At 41.1% G+C, this 20616-nt stretch overlaps 1 long non-coding RNA gene across 5 annotated transcripts in view; it reads left to right on the top strand.

Annotated features, from left to right (window-relative positions):
* Positions 1 to 20616, top strand: part of LOC119240779 (uncharacterized) — a 274220-nt gene that overhangs the window by 119122 nt on the left and 134482 nt on the right. The window lies entirely within an intron of this gene.

Genomic DNA, 20616 nt, shown 5'->3' with positions numbered 1-20616 from the left:
TGAGGTAGAAGACAAGAGTACAAGTGTAACTTGACCCATGGGGAAGACTGCTGAGCCAGAGTTCTGGAAATCTTTCCTGCTTGAGGCCAGATTGGTCTTGGACCGGCTGAGCTCAGCTTTGAGGTACAGGGTTCTGTGAACCCTAATGTGGGACATGGCATAGGCTCAATTTCTAGAATTGTTTTCTCCAGTAGAGCTGACCCTCTCATCTCCTCTTCTGAAAACACCATCAGAGCCCAAGTGAAAATGTTCTTTGACCACCTGGGAGAGTGGCTGGAGTCCATGTGTTGTGCAACTTACCCTACACCATCCCAGGCCAGGTAGCTTCACTGTCAGTTCTCGGACCTAAAAGAGAATTTTGGAGCCCTTGGTCACTTTTATAGGTCTTTAATACTGAACAAGGGAAACCAGCTAGCAGGAAGACAGCCCCCCAGAGTCCCTAGAGTGAGGCCGCCATTTTATCCCTCCCTTCCAGGCTCAGGTATGCACGTTTGCACATGCGCACACCCATGTTCTTTGGGCTGTGGTGTCCATAATCATGGGAGGTGTACAAGGCCGCAGGTGCTGGCCATAGTGGTTAGTGATGGGAGGGTAAAAAAGCCTGATTTAACTCACTTACCCTACATCATGTTAACTTTCTTAGATGGAAAATTCCAAGACATTTCTCTTTGTCTGACCTGTATTTGGTTTCTCTAATACACCTATAAGTGACACTATCCAGCATTTATGTTTTTCCTTCTGACTTATTTCACTTAGGAGAATCCCGTTCAACTCCTTCTGTGTTGCTGCAAATGGCATGAGTTTATCTTTTTTGATTGCTGAATAGTATTCCCTTGTGTATATATACCACATCTTTTTTTAGAAAAAGAGATTTATTTATTTATGCATACAAGAGCTGGGGTACAGACCAGAGATGTGGGGGATGAGAGGATTCACCAGAGACAGTGTGGGAAACAGAACAGGCAGATTGACTGAAGTATACTGCAGAGGGTAGCAGTGGGCGAGTCAGGAGAGATCTGCTGCACCATGTGAGTAGCTCCCTGGCCTGGGATCGAACTTGTGCTGCAGTGGCTGCGACAGCTTCATAGGTTGTGTCTTAACCCCTTGTGCCACTAGGGAGGTCCTATACCACATCTTCTTGATCCACTTGTCTGTTTGTGGGCATTTAGGTTGTTTCCACATCTTGGCTATTGTGATTAGTGCTGCAATGAACATGGGAGTGCAGTTTCCTTTCAAATTAGTGTCGTACTCTTTGGGTACATAGCTAGGAGTGGAATTACTGGGTTGTATAGTGGATCCATTTTTAAACTTTTGAGAAATCTGCACACTGTTTTTCATAGGGTTTGGGCCAGTGTACATTCCCTCCAATAGCATAAGAGGTTTCCGTTTTCTCCATATCCTTGCCAGCAGGGTGCTTTGGTGGTTGGCCACACCTAAGGATATGGCCAAAATATTAATAAAGATGTAAAGCAATGGTGCTTCATTAATTAAAAACAAACAAACAAATAACTAAATAAAAGCCCCGAGAAGTCAGGGCTTGGTTGGAGCTTATGCTATAATTCTGCTAAGTATTAGTTGTCACAGGTGATCAGGTATATAAAAGATTTGAGATCATGGCAGAGCTAAGACAGGTAATTTTCACTACAAGCATCAATCCAATGTCTTCATATTCATCATTGGGGAATCTTAAAATTAATCCACTGAAAATATTTACTCTAGATCTGCGGTTACTGTGTATTCTTCACAGTTCTCAGGACACCATGATAGTTATTTCACACAGTGGCTATAGTCATTTAATTATTTAATCCCTCACATATTGTCTACTATATGTTGGCAATGATCCAACATATAGTAGATCTTGTCATTCAAGATCCAAAAGAAGGGGACATTGTTCCTGGATCATAGGTTAATGCAAAGATAGAGACCAGTTAAAAAGTGCAGTTTAGGGCCTCCCCGGTGGCGCAGCGGTTGAGTGCTGGGCTACGAAGCTGCCTGCAGCCTCTACAGTGCCGGTTCGATCCCAGCTGCCAGTGAGGGTCCCACATAGCACGCAGATCTCTCCTGCTGCGCCCGCTGCTTCCCTCACTAGTGTATTTCATCACTCTGCCTGTTCTGCTCCCCGCTCTGGTTCTGGTGAATTCTCTCACCCTCCTGCGCTTCTGACTGTACCCAGTGCTTGTATAAATAAATAAATCTTTAAAAAAAAAAGTCAAACAAAAGGTTCAGTTTAGTGAAAATACTGCTACTGGAGCAAAGATGAAGAACGATCAGTCTCCAAAGGTGGACTTTACCATGATGGCACATCATGGTCAAGGAAAGCTTCATTGAGGTGATAACAAGAATTATACTGTCTGAAAAGATAGGAAGAGATTTATCTGGCAGAGAAAGAAACAGAGTAATCCCACCAGAGGGAGGCTTGGGCAAACAGAGAGGAATGAAATACATGTGTTAGGAGGTGATATAAAGGCAGGAAAGTGGGAGAAACAGGGTTGGGTGAGTGAAAAAAAAAAGTAATATCCCCAAAGACTTTGTGTGAGAAACTTGAAAGTATGGACTGTATCAGAAATTACTAGAGGATTTTAAATCAGATTTGCCTTTAAGAGTTTTATTTCTGGGGCCTCCCTGGTGGCACATGGGGTTAAGTTGCAGCACTGTGAAGCTATCTGCAGCCCCAGCTGGCCAGGGAGCTGACACACATGGCGCAGCAGACCTCTCCTGTCTCGCCCTCTGCTCCAGTCAGCATTATATTTCAGTCAGTCTGCCTGTTCTGCTCCCCACTCTGTCTCTGGTGAATCCTTTCACCCCCCAGCACCTCTGGCCTGTACCCAAGTTCTTGTATGCATAAATAAATCTTTAAAAAAAAGAGTTTTCTTTCTGATGATAGTTTGAGGATGCCATGTGTAGTGGCAGGAAGACACAGGGTAGGTTTTCTATGATCTGAGCAGAGAGGTTAAAGGAGAGTCCTGGAGCCCTCAGTGGCTTTTGTAGGCTTTTATTGGGATTTACCAGGTACACAGCAGGCAGGGGTGCCGGGGGGCTGGGACGCTGGCAGGCCACCCACTCTCTCACTTCTGGTTCTGGTGATTCTGCTTTTTTGCTCTGCTGTTCCCTTCTCTGTCTCTCTCGCTTGCTTCTGCTAGCATCCTCGTGACGCCGCCCTATAAAGCCAATCTCTCAGCCCAGGTGTATTCACCTACACATGCCCACACCCCACTCCAGGTGCCCGCCATCAGGCATACATTCAGGACCGCAGGGATCCATCATCACTCCTGATGGTGGGAGGGCAGAAAAACCTGATACTTTTATCTTACCTTACACCATGGATGAGAGCAAAGTATGACAAAGCGAGAATAGGTTTATAGCTGAGAGACTATTGTAATGTCCACATGACAAGACACTGAGCAAGCAGGAGAGTGTGGTCAGATTGGGGGGGTTGACTCAGATTAAAATATAATTTAGGAAGTGAAATCAAAAGGTCTTGGTAGTTGACTAGATGTCTAGAAGTGAAAGAGAGTCAAATATATTTATTATTTAATGTCAGCATATATTAATAGTTGGTTATCACAGTTCCAAAGTATATAAGTTTCCCTCACTATCCAAAAGTAGAATGTTCCTATTTGGTATCATTTGGTAGGTTATTCTTGGGGCCCTGGGAATGTTCAATACTGTTTCCATACAAATGAATGGCACCAAGATCAGTGCTTCTTAAATTTCATATACATACAAATCACCTGGGGATCTTGCTAACAAGACTGGCATTTTGGATTTGGCCTGTTCCACAAAGCTCCCTGGTAATGCCAATGCACTTGACCACAGCTTGAGTAGTGAATCTCTGGATTGCTTCACTATGAGGGAAATATGCTTTTTAGCACAACCACCACTGCTAGGTTGGAACAATCGAGGAAAAGAGCACAAATCTCAAACTTTGTTGCTGCTGCTGGTAAGACTTCAGATCTTTTCTTTCTGGGTGTGGCCTCTCAGGAATGGTGACCTTCCCAGGGAGAGAGCTGGGAAATTCATATACAGGCATATATGGTCTGAGCCAGTGAGGTAGTCGTGGTGTTTCACAGAGAGACACAAAGGGTTTTCCCACCATACTACCCCCTACCCTTACAGCTTGTCTCAATGAGTAATTAAATCCAAACTCAAACCTGAAAATAAACTCCAACCTACCATTCTGTAAATAGTCCCGCCTAGCCAAAATAGGACAAAAGTAAGCTTTATTAAACTTACTATGGGGTTGATGAATGTTTTGGGTTAGGAATTAAAACTGTCCCTTTGCAGTAACTGCAATATTTATATACCTATCCAAAAACAAATGAAATTTGTAAACTTACTCCTCATCTTATGAGTCAGAACTCATCAATGCTTAGCCTCTACTCACTGACCAGGTAGTGCTTAAGTTATGGTTTGTTAATATTCATCAACTTTTTAATTTTTTAAAAAGATTTATTTATTTATGCACACAAGAACTGGGGTACAGGCCAGAGGTGTGGGGGATGAGAGGATTCACCAGAGACAGAGAGGGAAACAGAATAGGCAGATCGACGGAAACACACTGCTGAAGGGAGCAGCCGGTGAGACAGGAGAGGTCTGCTGCACCATGTGGGTTGCTCCCTGGCCGGGGATCAAACTCATGCTGCAGTGGCTGTGGACAGCCTCATAGGTTGCGTCTTAACCCCTTGCGCCACCAGGGAGGCCCTCAACTTTTTAATTATGAGAGCATAAGTACTAGGGGCCAGGACCAGAGGCTGAGTTGGAATTGACTGGTGGGAAACTGGCACAGATGAATGGCCTTACATGGCAAAGACACAACTCAGCTTGCTCTGGTTGCCTGAAATAGAGAGGGAATTTTGCTGTAGGGAGACTGTAGTCATTTGTGAAATTGAGAGGAGTCTGGTATGAGGACTAGTGCTGTCTTAGGAATCAGGAAACTAGTTTCAGTTTAACAGTTACTGGTTAGATGATTTTGGACGAGGGCTTTGTCTTTCTTGGCCTCAGTTTCTCTCTATGAAATGAGTGGACTAGGTTAGTGGCCTTCAGTTGTTCTCTTCAGAGCCCTCCGGTGTTCATGAAGGTGTCAGGCAAGACCTACCCAAGCCCTTCCAACTCTGAGCTGTGGGGCTGGTAGATCCTAACATGTCCTTGATGCCATGCAAGTATTCCCATTTGTCAGAACATTGATGTCATTTTGGAATTTCCAAATGAATCTTTTCTGTACTCAGCATTGATAAAATTTTAGAGCTTAAGAAGCCTCCAAAAAATGAGCTCTCATGCTGGTCTCAGGAATTCTATGATCATGGATCACACACATGGAACATATTTAGAAGAAAGCTTATTAACTATATGAATGTGAAAACAACTGCCATATCTCTATGGTAGATCTCATTTTAAGAAAACTGATTCATTTCTGAAAAATCAGCTGCAGAATTAGGTATAGCACACCAAACCAGAAATAACCGACTTAAAAAAAAAAGTTGGGGGGATGCTCCTGGATCATGAGCTAGAATTACATAGCGTGTGTGATCTCTGGGCTTGATTTTATCTCAAAATATTTATTCAAAGTAGCCTATAATAATAGCAATTCATTTAAAAGAGGTCTACCGTACCTGTTTTCATTGCCTCCATTGTGTTTATGTGTGCTAAAATTCTTTTTGTGGACTATACTAAGAGAATTGTTACTATATTTTTATTCTCTAACCGTGATTTTCCCAGGATGGGTTTCCTTCAGAAGGATGTGCAGGTATACAAGTGTAGAGTGCCTAGGAGCAAAATTCAAAGTGACTATATACAACTTGCTCTCCCTGCCCCCCATGGAGGGCTTCACAGAGGGCTTCCCTTCTTAACACTGACAGCAACATCTTGAAAAGAGTGGACATATTTATTGAATGACTGAATGACCATTTATTCAGCTACTTATTCTTTGGTGTTGACCCCATCATGGAGCTTTGTATTAATTTCTGTTTTTTTTTTTTTTTCTGGAGAAATGAAATAAGGCACTGTGTCTCCTAATAATGCTACTTTCATCTTGAAACCCCAGCAGGGTTTCATATCTACCTAGCTTTGAAGATCAGTTTCATTTAGGCAGAGGCTGCATACTCTCACTTTATTGTTCAGATTCCTCAGTGAGATTGTTCTTTTTGGCTCTTCCCCTTGACCACAGAACAGTTGTTCAACACAGAGTTTACTACAAAGGGGCATTTTTTGTTACGTAATAGATGCTTGATTCTCAAATGTATGGTGAAATCTAAGGGACTGTCATCACTCTGAATATGATTTTTTATTAGATTACATCAAAATATACAAGTTCATGTGCACAAATCTTGAATTTGTTTAATTTTCCCCCTTTATAAGCAAATACCTGCAGAAGATTAATAGACTGGACTCAGATCACCATGGACTGGAGAACATCCTGAAAAAAAATGGCATTATGGTCCTACCCTTCAGAAGATGGGAACTGGCATTTTAAAGTATGATTTTTGAGAAAGTTGATTCATCAACTATGTAAAAACTATGGGATTACAGATTCTCAGAAATCTGTTCTAGCTCAAAGTATAAATGGATCTGATTCACTTGGCTAAGGAAAAAAGAGGTAGGTAGCATAAAGTACTAATGAAGACTTGGGAGAAAACTGCTCATTTGTTTCCTATTTGCTTGACCTTGAGCCTTTTTTTGGAGCTTAGTGTGCTCATCCACAGCCTAAGGGCAGGATCACATGTCTCTGGCTTTTCAGTGATCTTTGGAGGCTTGTTGAGATAATACTATAATTTAAAAGTGTTACTGTTGGGCCTCCCTGGTGGCACAGCGGTTGAGCACTGGGCTGCGAAGCTGCCTGCAGCCTCTGCAGCGCCAGTTCAATCCCTGGCCACAGGTGAGGATCCACATGGTGCGCAGACCTCTCCTGCCGCCCGCTGCTCCCCTCAGCAGTGTATTTCATCAGTCTGCCTGTTCTGTTCCCCACTCTGGCTCTAGTGAATTCTGTCATCCTCCCGTGCTTCTGACTGTACCCAGTGCTTATATAAATAAATAAATCTTTTTTAAAAAAAGTGTTACTGTTGTGTAAGGGCTATTTCAAAAGCAGAGTCATCTTTCAAATCTCAAAATCTGTGTCTTGCTATGATACTTGGAGAATGACATTCAGCTTTCTGAGTCACAGAACTATGACTTCACCTTTAAAATGGGTATAATAAAGTGGTTGGGAGTAAATATATAATGTTAGTCTATGATATACCATAACTTACACAGTATATATTCAATTCAGAAAGTGAATGCAGAGAGAAACGAATATGAGGTCCCAAGACCGAATGAGGCCTTGAGCGCTTCACAATTTAGAGATAAAGAATAAGCAAAGGAGAACAAAATGCAGATGAGCAGGAAGGAATATAAGTCTAAAGCAGAATCTTGGAGAACCCTGATGCTCCAGACTTTAGCTCTTTGGTTTCTGGGTAATGAAATGTTCAGAAAGTTCCTGGGAAGAGACTGAGCTGGAAAAATTGAGTTGGTGGTCCTTGGGAAGCACAGAAAGTCCAGAAATTTAAAGTTTCATCATTTTAACAATCATCATGGCAGTTAATGCCAACTGAACATCAGCCTTAGATCCACAGAGTATTTTTTTCCCTTTATTATCTCCATTTTTTTTAAAGAAGAGTAATACTGCAGCATATTTTAATGATGATGAAAATGACCCAAAGAGAAGAAATTTGAAAATTTAGTGTTGTAAGAAATCAGGAATTGTGGGAGGTGCTTGCATTGGTGAGTAGGGCTCAGGATTGTGCATCAATGAAAGTGTTGGTTTTGATAGATACACAATCATTTTGAGTCTTATAACAGGAAGGCATGCAGAGAATAGTGGTACAGACATAAAGTAGCTGCTCAGTGGCAGTAGAGAACTTGTAGATTTTTTTTCTTGGTTGCTTCTGTTTTCCCCTTGCAAGAGAGGGATTTTATTAGCTCCTCGAGATTTTCTCTTCCTTAGGATCACTATGTACCCACAAATTGTCAGAGATATGGAAAGTTTGGAGAAATATCGATCATTAGACCAACTTTTGATGGAGAATCTGTGTCTCTCACCAGGACATGTCCAACTGTGGAACCTTAGTCTCATGTCATTCTATGGATGGTGGATCAGACTCCAATATTCTTTAGCATCAGTTTGTTTAGAATGTGAGGAGCCCTGGTCCTCTAGTGCCCTCCTTGCTGTGGTGTGGTCCTAAAAGGGAACATTTCTAAGCTGTAGCAGTGAGGTATCTAGGGCCATGAGGAAACCTGACACAGGGTAGGTGTTTAATCAATATTTGCTGAAAGACTGCAGGAAAGAAGGAAGAGAGGGAAATAGGGTGGAAAGCAGAGAGCAAGGGTGGGAAGAAGAAAGGTAGAAAGGAAGGTAGGGGTTCAATTTGCATCTGGAAAGGACACCATTAATCTAGCATAGTCACCTATGTTCTCAGGACATTTATATTTTGTTATAAATAATTCCTCTGTTGTGTGTTTGGCATTCCAAGATTTTCTGAGGCTCAGGAATACAATCCAAAATGGCTGAAGGATGACAGCGTTTGATTGCTTGCCTCTGTCTCTACCTCTGAAGTTAATATGATGCTTATCTGAGAGCAAAGGCACAGACAGAGAGGAATTTAATGCAAATTTAGCCAGGAGTCTAGTGGCACTTCACAAAATATTGATTTAGGTGTCTGATTCGCTCTCCCCTGACAATGGGCCATAGGAATAACCCAATGAAGTGGGCCGAACCCCAGCTCGTCACGGTCATTCGATAAAGCCCGGCAACCAATGAGGAGCAGCTACCTTTTGATTGGGCGAAAAGCCAGTGAGGAGGGGAAACCATCTTAGCAACAGCAGAAGATACTGCACACGCCCTTACACACAAGCACAAACACAGACCTCACGCTTTGCCACCCTGCTGCAGTGAACAGTTGCTGGTTGTGTCTCCAAAGGCTTTTGTTTTGCCACAGTCCCCCTTCCAAAGGACGGTTTTTGGTCACAGATCATGATGCTTACTTACCTGGTCAGTCAGCCCGTAATCCCTTTTTAATAGAATGAAGGAGCAACATTCCTCTCTCTGCCCCCTCCAACTCACATCTTATTAAGAGCAAACTTTGATCTACAGGTAAACGGCTCAGGCATTGTTCTTGAAATGTATTGTTCTGATGATCCCTTTCAGGGAGGCACAGCCGCTGCCCTTCCTGACCCAACCACTGATGAAGAACGTGCGGCGTGGAAGGATGGGCCCACTGGCCAGATGGCTCTTTCCTTTGCATCCTGTAAGCGCGGCAGAAGGGATTTCACCAGGCTAACTTAGATTTCAGCATCCTTGCTATTTTCTTTCTAGGCTTTCTCTTTAACGGTGCCATGGATTTCACATCCAGGGCCCAGTAAAGCTTTCCTATTTTCAGCGTGACACTTGGCAACATCTCTCATAGCCACTGGGTGCCAAACATTTAACATTCTGATTTGAAAGGCTCCCCTCCTCTGGTCTCCACTGGGCTTGTCTCTTTCCAGAGCAGCTGCCCTTATTCCCCAGGTGCCAAGGCAGGAGGGCTGCCTGCCAATCCATGGTTTCCCAGAATTACTAGCTGACTTCCCTCATCTCTGTACTCCTCTGCCCCATGGCCTGGCTCTGAGTTTCTTTTGAGGCAAATAGTGATGGCTCATAATTGGTGAGCCGGGGGGCACATTGGTTCCCAACATCATCCTTTCCTCCATGAGCTTTGCTTCTTTGTTCTGACAACTGGTTTCAGCATGAATCTTTGATCCAAGAGCCTCTATCCCTGGATTATCCAGTCCTGCTGGTGGCTCTCACTCATGTTTTCTGTCAACAGCTGTAATTCTCTCTGGGTAGGAAAGCCCTATCAGTTAGGACAAACTTCACTTTAAAAGGCATGCGGCTGTATTTTATTTTAGAGAAGAGGAAGTTGGTTGAAATGATGCCATAGGAATTTTCCAGTCCAAGTAGGATTATTGTCTAGGAAATGGCAGCCAGCTGTTTCCCTATCTTCTAGCATATAAAACAAAGGGAAATGACATGAAATGGAAGCAAGAGAGAATTAAGAGAGACATGAAGAACAAGTTTATGAGTATTAGAGCTAACAGAACCTGACACTTACTGCCAAGTGGGCATTTGGAATTACTTTCTGAGCTCGGTATGATTCCCATCCCCTGCCTGGAGTTTTGTTTAGGTGTTTTCTCCCACAGGCACAATGGGATGGCTGTGATAACCTGTGGAGCAGCATGGGGTGGGCTTTGGAGTCAAACTGGTCTAGCTTTAAGTTACAGCTTTACTGTTACCTAATAATGTGGCGTCAGCAAATTCTTCACTTCTGCACATCTTCAAAAAAATCTGAAATGTGGAAGTCACAATATAAACCATATATGTTAAAATAAAATCACATATGTAAAATGCCTAACTGAGGACTTAGCATGTAATAAGCATTTGAAAGTGGAATCTTTCTCACAATTCTAGAATTCTCTGCACTTCATTTAATTAATAAACCTATGGACATGGTATTCTTTATCAATTAAAAAAGTTTTGCATGTGTATCTAGAGCATAGCGTGATGAGATCTACACATGATTTCTACCTATGACAATTTGCATTTTAGGTCAGAAATGCAGCCAAACATGTTACATAGCAGGAAAGGTACTGTTCTTGAAATGTATTGTTCCAATGAGGTAAGGCAAAATAATGTTAATTGTGTAGAACCAGTTAAGAATAATGTGACTGGCATATTTACCTAGCTTGGAGTCATCCAAGAAAACATAGCAGGAAAGTTGGAATGTGACTAGAACCTTAAAGAATGATTCTAATTTGGATGGTTTTAAGGGGTGAGTGTAAGGGAGGATGTGTCCTTCTAGGTTGAGGTAGTACCATTGGCAAGGTCTAGAAGAAGAAATGAACATGACTGATGAGTCAGTTGAGAGTGGCTGGCAGGGAAAACACACTCTTGGAGTATTTTGGTGAATAACCAAAGTCTTTGAATTAGACCAACCTTGGTTTCAGTTCAGGAACTACCATTTATGTCCTTGTGACTGTTTCCTTAGCTATAAAATGAACAGAGTTACAGTGAAGATTAAATGGAAGTATTGTTATCAAATGTTGCAGGTGTGTCTGACTACAAAAAATATCTTTAACCATCACATTTAAACAGCACCTAACAGGATAGTCAAGTATTAACATTTTTAATGAAAGAAATGCATGGGTAAAAGAGAAGCTAAGAATGATAACTGGACAGAATTAATGAATTAATGATGACTGGACAGGATTAGTCTTGTGCTGCTTAGGAACTCTATGACAATGACCTTTGGTGTCGTCCTCTCAGACAGCTGCTTATGCCCACTTCTCCCTCTGTGTATTGTGATTCAGCACATAAGCATTTTCCCTTTTATCTCCCCATTTGCTTGCTTATATTAGACATGGATTTGGATAGACCTGCATCTGTTGAGATGGCTAGCCAATAATAGAAGCCCCACAGGGACCAATGTGGTCTGGTTTCGGGAGTGGGTCTAATGAGTGAGGTCTAGGTCAGGAAGCTATTAGCTGCAGAGTCAGGGAATATATTCAGCTGTCATCACTTTTTAATTAAAAATAGCCTGGTGGCACTTGTATTCCACCAGTCTGTTGTAGATGGTTGAGCTCCACCCTTTCCTCCACCCTGGGTCCATGCCACAAAATAGGACAATTATTTTCTCCCTGGCCCAAGGTCTCTGGGGCTAATCCAGAGTCCATGAGAAACTTGGTCTTTAGGAAGAAGTAGGTATAGCACATCAATTCTTCCCAACTCCTCCTTCATGAGTGGTAGGTCAGTAAGGATATTGAGACCACAGAAATTTACAAATGTTACAGATCAGGGCTTTTTCCTCTCTGGAGAGTGGTCTGTTAAGCACTGACCAACACACCATTGGAAGAGAGGTGAGGTAGATTCTCAGCTGGTAATCTTTGCAGATGACTGTTGTAAACTAGAATTTCTAGACTCCAGATTTTGTGCTTCATTTTCCATCATATTAAATCCACTTATTCATTGCTTAGCTGGAATGGAAACTTGGGAAACAATATGGGATCATTTTAGAGAGCCCACTCAGCTAGATCTTGCTTATTATCATGTGCCCTTGACCTTGGCTCTTATAAGCCCTGGTTTTCTAATCTATAAAATGGGACTCACAATTAGTATTGACTATTTAAGGTCATTGTGAACATTCAGTGAAATCTTCTATATTAAGCACTTAGTGTGATGTGTAACATGAAGCAATAGTGGTAAATATAGGCTCTTTTATTAGTCAGCATTTATAATTCTGTTGCGGAACACAATAAAATATTGATCAGGTATAGGTTAATCATGTTCTATCAAGTTGTCACAAATGTAATAGTTTAATAAGGTCATTATTGATAGAGAAGGCAAAGATAAACAGCTGGGACTACATCAAATTAAAGAGCTTCTCACAGCAAAAGAGACAATAACTAAAACAAAGAGAAACCCCACTGACTGGGAGAAAATTTTTGCACACAACAGTAATGATAAAGGACTGATCACAAAAATCTACAAAGAGCTGATGAAACTCAACAAAAACAAAGAAAATAATCCAGTCAAAAAATGGGCAGAAGAGCTAAAAAGAAACTTCTCCAAAGAGGAAATGCAAATGGCCAACTGGCATATGAAAAAATGTTCAACATCACTTGTAGTCAGGGAAATGCAAATCAAAACTACCATGAGATACCATCTTACACCAGTGAGAATGGCGCATATTAAAAAAAAAAAAAAACTAGCAAGAACAAATGTTGGCAAGGATATGGAGAAAAAGGACCTCTCCTCCACTGCTGGTGGGAGTGCAAACTGATCCAACCACTATGGAGAGCTGTGTGGAGATTCCTCTACCTACTAAAGGTAGAGCTTCCATATGATCAAGCAATTCCACTCCTAGGTATTTACCCAAAGGACACAGAAACATTAATTCCAAAGAGCACCTGCACCCCTATGTGTATAGAAGCACTATTTACAATAGCTAAGCTTTGGAAACAACCCAAATGCCCAAAAATAGATGACTGGATAAAGAAGATGTGGTACATATACACAATGGAATATTACTCAGCAATCAAAAAAGATAAACACATGCGGTTTTCAGCAACATGGATGGAGCTGGAAGGGATAATGCTCAGCGAAATAAGCCAGAAAGAAAAAGAAAAATACTGGGAAAATACTCACTCGTAGCAGGAATCTAGAAAACCTAAATAAGGGACCAGGAAAAAGAATATAAGAAAGAAAAAACCAAAATCAGCAAACAGCTATGAACCAGAGACACAGTATGGGGAGGCTGAGAAAGGAGAGATTGGGGTCAAAATCAGGGGGTTGCAATTGTATGGGGAATATAAAAATAAAAAAAAGGAAATTACACCATGTCAATTAACTTTAAAAAAAAATAAGGTCATTATTTGATAGTTATCTGAGCCATGTAACTGTGAAGTGTACTGATGGGTGCCACTACACATAATTAAAATGTTTAATTTATTTCTCTGGTGTTTTCATTTAAAGATATTGTGCAAACAAAACACAGCACAATCCCCACGCTCTTAAATTGGCATGATATACAAATTATATATTCAGCATCTTATAGAAATATGCAAATAAAACATCATCATATTTGCAGCTTCATCAACACAAAGCATTTATTTTTGTGCCTATTTTCCATAAGCACACCAAAACAAGACAATTTTGACACATGTGGTTCCTACCCTTTTGATGTTTATGTTTTAAAAGAGATAATAGTGAGATCTCTCTTAGCTAGTCAGACAGATAGATGAGAGGGGAAGTGGCTGGTGGTGAACAAGAATCTATTCTGAAGGCAGAATAAAACTTTCTTGCACCGAGAGCTAATTCAAAGAAATACAAAGTTATTTACCTGTAAGATAAACTAGAATTTCATTTTAGGTGGGTGTGAGTTTTCCTCTTTGGAGGCTGTTCTACGTGGACCAATGATTAAATTTAGTTGCTTGTGTTAATTGATTTTAACTTGGTTTTCTTTGAAGTGCAATTTTCTTTTTCAAAGCTAGCTTGAAAAATCAGAATGAGGGGCCTGTGAGGCAGAGACCAGTGGCAAAGTTCACCCAACACTTTACAATCTGTTCTTGGAATGCCTCTGGTTTCACCGCTTCCAGAGGCAGCCCCAGACTCAGTGGTTTTCCATGAGGTTCCTTGTATGGTAAGTCTTCACATTCTCCATATCAACATCCTTAGTTGACCTGCATTAGATTCACCTGGAGTAATTATTAAAAGGAGAATTTGTAGGCCAAAATCTCTTCCTGCAGACCAGGTAGATGGGACACAGAAAGTTTCATTTCATTAGGGAACTCAGGTCATCATTACTCCAAATTGCTGCCTTAGTTGGTTCATTGAAACTGGCTTCTACCATAGTCTCCTAGTGATCTTCTTTATTATAGTCAAAATGAACAGAAAAAATGTCCACTCTTAAAGTGCCACACCCTCCACAAAATCCTACAATAGCTCCCTATTTTCTAGAGCATAACTTAGTCTCTTTACTAAGACAGAGCAGGCCCTGGCTGGCCTTCCTCTCCTGCCTCATGCATTCAGTTGCCCTTGTGTGCTCAGTCACACTGAAACTTTTGCGTGTCTCCCGGACATGCTGGGTTGAATCAAAGCTCCAGGGCTCTGCATGATCTGGCATCTGGTTTGAATGGTCTTCCCTCATCCTGCCCCTGACTGTGCAAGCACCTAGAGTTTTTAACACAGGCACTCAAGAATGATCTGTTCTGTGATGCCTTTCCTAACCAGCCTGTTTTGTACCTGCTTGCTCCCTCCAATCTGCATTTATACTGATGGTAGTGTTTATAACACACCACTGCTATATTCGAGGACAGCTGTCGCCCCACCCTGAAGGCACAGCCCATGTCTTCCTACCTTTGGTAATTCAAGGAACTTATTAACATTCTTTGAAATAAATGAATGAACCTATAAACAGCAGGGAGCCTAAATTTATGCCAACTAAATTTACAGCTCACGAGTCGGCTGCATCATCTTTCTTTTGATGATGTTTACCTTGTCAAGAGTTTTGAAGATCACAAGCAAAATGAAGCAACTTTGAACCCATATATAAATGGACTCAATCCAATTTGACTAATAAATACTAAACCTGGAATGGAGGTGGGGAAATTGGGTAAAATGAGTCAGATGTATGGTGAAGGATAGGACTCTTTGTGATGGGCTAAATGCAGTATATACACATGTTGATATAGAATGAAGCACACCTAAAACTTGTGTAATGTTAGAATGCAGTGTTGCTTCAATAAAAAATAGCATTAAGAAAAATAGAGTGAATAATACATAACTATTAAAATAAATAACAACTTAAAAAATCTGGACAAAGCCGACAAAATGTTTCTTCCCTCCAAGATAGGACAAAAAGGGAAGCATGAAATAAATGAAGCCAGTATCTTTGTTACATAAATCTTAGAGTAAATTTGGGTAAATGAGCAATCTATATGGTAAATGTAACTGATCTTCCTGGAGAGTTATTTTACCTCATTGGTTGATATAATTTCCTAGCAAATGAAATCTGAAAATACTATCCTTGAAAACACTCTCTTGCTACAAAGCCCTTCTCTTATCTAAACTTCATTTATTTCAGTTATTTTCTCATCTTTCCTTCTCTCTGTCAACAGTGTGATTTGGGTATTTTATAGTCTTATTTCCAGGTTACAGTTCAAAGATCAAATGTAAGAAATTGAAGACATTCAATTGTCCTGTGTAAGGAAATTTTAAGAACCAGTGGTGGCCAGTGGCCCTTATATGTTACAAATGGGGATGTAAATTGGAGCAACCGCTTTGGAAAACATTAGGTAGTTTCTTAAAATGTTAAGGGGAAACTTGGTATGAGACATATCAGTTCTACTCCCAGAATTTTAATGAAGAGATTTGAAAATACATATTCACATAAAGATTTGTACCTGAGTGTTCATTGCAGCATTATTCATACAGAGGAGGAAACAACCCAAAGGCTCATGATCTGGTGAATGGATTAAGGAAACGAAGCTATATCCAAACATGGAAATACTATTCAACAGTAAAAAGAATGCAAATACCAAGACATGTTACCACATAGATGAGCCTCAAAATCACGTCGAGTGAAAGGAGACAGACATACAGGCATTCAAGTTGTGTGACCCCATTTTTGTGAAATGACTAGAAAAGGCAAATTTGTAGACACAGAAAGCAGATTAGTGGTTGCCTGGGATGAGGACTAGGAGCACAGACTGACTGCAAATGGGTTTCAGGAAATCTGAGGTTTGAATTGAAATATTTTAAAACTGGATGGTGGTGATAGTCATCCAGTTCTGTGCACTTACAAATACCCATTGAATTGTAGAGTTACAAAGAGTGAATGCTATGATGTGTAAGTTATACATGAATAGAATAAAAATGGTTGTAATTGTCAGTTATCTTCATATTTTTATATCAAAACCTTTCCCAGGTATTGTTAAACAAATCCTAAATCAAAGAATCTAGATTTTAAGTTGGTTTCTCTTCTGCAAGCCCTTGTACCCTTTACCGCTATACCAGTGGAGACATAGACTATAAGAATTTTTTCTCCTTCAGACTAATTAAACTCTGATGACATCAGCTGTATTTTCAGTGCACCTGGTTAAGACTATGAAACTAATTAAATTCTTGAATGATGGGAAATAAAAATTACCAGATTGGTTAGAAACAGGCATTGCAACCTAGTTCCAGAACAATAGAGGAGATGACCAGTCTCATTTTAGATAATGAATGTACTTGAGTTTCACCTGAGTCTAATGAGACACTATTAATGAGGAGCAACTAAGACTTACCTATTTCATTTGAGGCAACATTTCATCACTCCAGGCAGCACCTTCCTAGAAGGTACGTACCCATGTAACTAGGTTGAGACATTTGTGTGGCAGAAGGAAATGACCACCAAGCTTTGGACTTAAAACAAAACTGGGCTCAAATTCTCCCTCTACCAACTACAAGTGGTGTCATCTTTGGCTAGTTGTTTAATTCCTCAGAGTCCGTCCATCTTCACCAATAATATGGGATTTGATTATCTGTCTCAAAAGATACAGGATTAAATGAAATTACTTTTGTCCCGGGGAGTAGCATGTGGGGGCATTTAATAAATGGCGTGTACTTATGTTCATTGCAGCACTATTTACAGTAGCCAAGATATGGAAACAACACAATGCCCAAATAGATGAATGGATTAAAAAGTTGTGATATATTTATACAATGGGTTATTTATTACTCAGTGATCAAAAAAGACAAACACATGCCATTTGTGATGTTGTGGCTAGAACTGGAAGGGATTATGCTAGCTGAAATTAGGCAGAAAGAAAAAGATAAAATACCGGATGGTCTCACTTATATATGGACTATAAAGAAACTGAACAAAAATTCAAGAAGAAGTCAAAACTAGCAAGCTAACCATAGAACTGAGGCATACAGCAGGAGTGGAGGTGTGGGGCAAAATAGGGGAAGAATGAACACAAAGGAATATGGTGATGGTTCATGGGTAATTTGGTGGTGGGAGAACTATAAGGACTACAATAATATAAGAAAAAATTAATTAAAAAATAGTAAAAAATGGAATGTATTCATGGGAGAGTTTCAATAAGGTGAGGAGTGTTGATACTGTTCATTCAACAAATGTTACCTGAATGATGAGTGCCTCATCATTCATTTTTTCCTTCAATTCAGCAAATATTTATTGCATGTCTGTTGTATTCCTCATAATATTCCTATATTCAGCATCTATCAATACATTGAAAAAGGGCCTCCCCAGTGGCGCAGCGGTTGAGCCCTGGGTTGCAAAGCTGCCCGCAGCCTCTGCAGCGCCGGTTCAATCCCCGGCTGCTCCCCAGCCACCGGAGGAGGGTCCCACATGGCGCGCAGACCTCTCCTGCTGCCCACTGCTCCCCTCAACGGTGTACTTCGGTCCTTCTGCCTGCTCTGCTCCCCGCTCTGGCTCTGGTGAATTCTCTCACCCTCCTGTGCTTCTGACTGTACCCAGTGCTTGTATAAATAAATACAAATAAATCTTTAAAAAAAATACATTGAAAAAGACAAAATCAATACCATAGCAAAGCCTACTCAGAAAATAACTATAAACATAATAACAAAAGTTTATGAAAGAAATATATCCTATGGGGTAAAACAACAACAAAAATGTAAAGGGAGTCAAGCGATGAAAGTGGGGAAAGACTGGGTTGTAATTTAGGGAGATGAAGGGAGGACTTGTTGAGCAAAGCTTGGAGGTGTGGGAGCTCGCCACCACCGCACAGATACCTAGAGAAGAGCCTGGGAGGCTGGGTCAACCGCCATTCAGAGATGGTCAAGTTTAATGTACCAGGAACCTTCAGGAAGTACCTGGGAGTCCAGTTATCATGGCCAGCATTCAGTGGAGAGTGGTAAACCAGTCAGAGCTGAGCTGAGATTCTGCCTGTCACTTGCCAGTTGTGCGATCTTTGGGTAGTTGTTTAGTTTCTCTGAGTCTATATGCCTTCATCTATAAAATGAGATTTTCGTATCTGTTCCAAACATCATTCACCCCAATCATCTCTGATGCTAGGATTTGTAGATTGTACTTGAGCAAAGTAGGAACTACTGTTTTATTTTTATTTGGCTGCCATCCACTTCACTGCATATGGCACCCTCTTTCCCTGAACCTGTTCCAATCCTCCAGCATGGTTAGTAGGGGGCAGCTAGGAGATAGGACTGGCCAAAACAGAAGGGCCATTCTAGGATGTGAAAAGAATGAGAGAAATAAACATGAATTTATTCACTCAACCAATAGTTATTGAGCTTCTACTCTGTTCCAGGCACTTATTCCATGGAGAACAAGGTGGAATGTGGCAAGGAGTTTAAATACGGGGGGTAAAAATAAATTTTATCCTTATATGCATCTGTGTCAATACACAGATGTGTGCATGCATGCGTGTGTATACTTTTTCTCATAATTGACTGCTCACCAAACTCATAAATGGCACTTTTGTTGGAGACTACTGGTGAATTGTGGGCTGGAGGTTGAGAGAACACTGAGAGGGCATGGTGGCTTCCTCATGTCAGCTTCTCAAATGTTCCTGGCTGGCTGGGAATGGTACCCTGGAGGAAACACTGAATTCAGTGGCCAAAGGTCTTGGGTTCAATAATAGTCTCTTCAAGTTTTAACATGATGAATAGGGCTTGCATTGAACTCTTTTCAGTTTTATTTTTCTCATTTAAATAATGGAAAGCTCCACATGTCTGCTACCCAAATGTCAAAGGTCAAATGAGGGAAGGCATTTGAAATCATTTGATAAACTATGAGGTGCAGGCTGATAGGAACTGGGGAATGGTCAATTCTATGCTGTAGAAAAGAATGATTTTGGCATTTCTCCACAGAGTAGACATTTGGTGCTAATTTATGTACATTAGTTAATTTCGTTTTGCTGGGGACTCAGATGCGGCTCCCTGATGGATGTGCCATCCATGACAGAATCAAACAGCCACATGGCTCAATACTGTGATCCTTCCAGCGATGGAACTGAAGGAGACAGCCTCTTGAGAGGCACAGGCTTGGCTGACAATTTCAAAGTCAGCTGTTCAAGGAAACCCTGCTGAGACTTAGGAACTGGGATGAGTGGAAAAAAGCCCTTTTTTCTTAAAAACTGTTAGATTCGTTTTCAACCCAGTTCTCTGCTCCTCTGTGCCGCACATTCTAGGCATGTTGGAGTACAGTCGCCCAGTGGTAACTGGGAGTACTGTAGTCTTCTCTCCAAGCTCTGAAGCCATCTGGGCTAGTTGAGAGTGAGAAGGACGAAGTGGCATCCTTTTCAGTAGGAACAAAGCATTTTTAAGAATCAAACTTAAGGCAAGTTCTTGGAGAAAAGAGGAAGATTCAGAAGACAGCCAGATGCTCTGGAATATCATGTGTATCTGGTGATAGCATAAATTGAGGGTGGGTAGGGAAGACTCTAAATCTTAAGCATTACTGAGCCTCATCAAGGACAGGACCAGCTTATCCTATAGCTTCCCAGGCCACACCGTTTACGTAGTGGTCTCACTCGCCATACTGTAAGCTGCTGCTAAATAGGACCAAGTTTTTGATTGTTTTCTATCTCCAGTGCTCACCAGCACTTGGCCTTTCACATTTGTCCAGGCTGAGTATTTGAATGGAATGGTTTTCCTTTTCTATAAACAAGGCTGGGTAGACAAAGAGAGTGATCCCTGAGTTTTTCCCATGGGAAACCTCCATGTTCCTTAATCCTTAAAGCTAGGAGAAAATCTTCATTTGGTTCCAAGACAAAAATTTCTCACTTCTTTGATACCTGTTCATGTTGATGGTGCTTGTTGAGGACTCAGCCGGGACTCCCTGCTAGGTATGCCATGCGTAATAGAATCATCCTTCAGGATGGCACTGAAGGAGACAGCCTCTCCTCTCTCACCAGGAAGCAAACTGTGATCTCTTTCTAGAAGGCAGAGCTTTTAGGGTCACATGGGGTGGCTGGAATGGCCTGCAGGTATTTGTGAGATATGGTTCATTGTAAGCTTCTTGGAGCGGTAAAATATGTGAAAACAGATTTGATAACTATTTAGAAATG

The sequence above is a fragment of the Talpa occidentalis genome, unplaced genomic scaffold (genome assembly GCF_014898055.3).
Source record: "Talpa occidentalis isolate TD23 unplaced genomic scaffold, MPIMG_talOcc4v2.1 talOcc4.12, whole genome shotgun sequence".
Lineage (NCBI taxonomy): Eukaryota > Metazoa > Chordata > Mammalia > Eulipotyphla > Talpidae > Talpa > Talpa occidentalis.
This window is presented reverse-complemented; position numbering and strand designations above follow the sequence as displayed.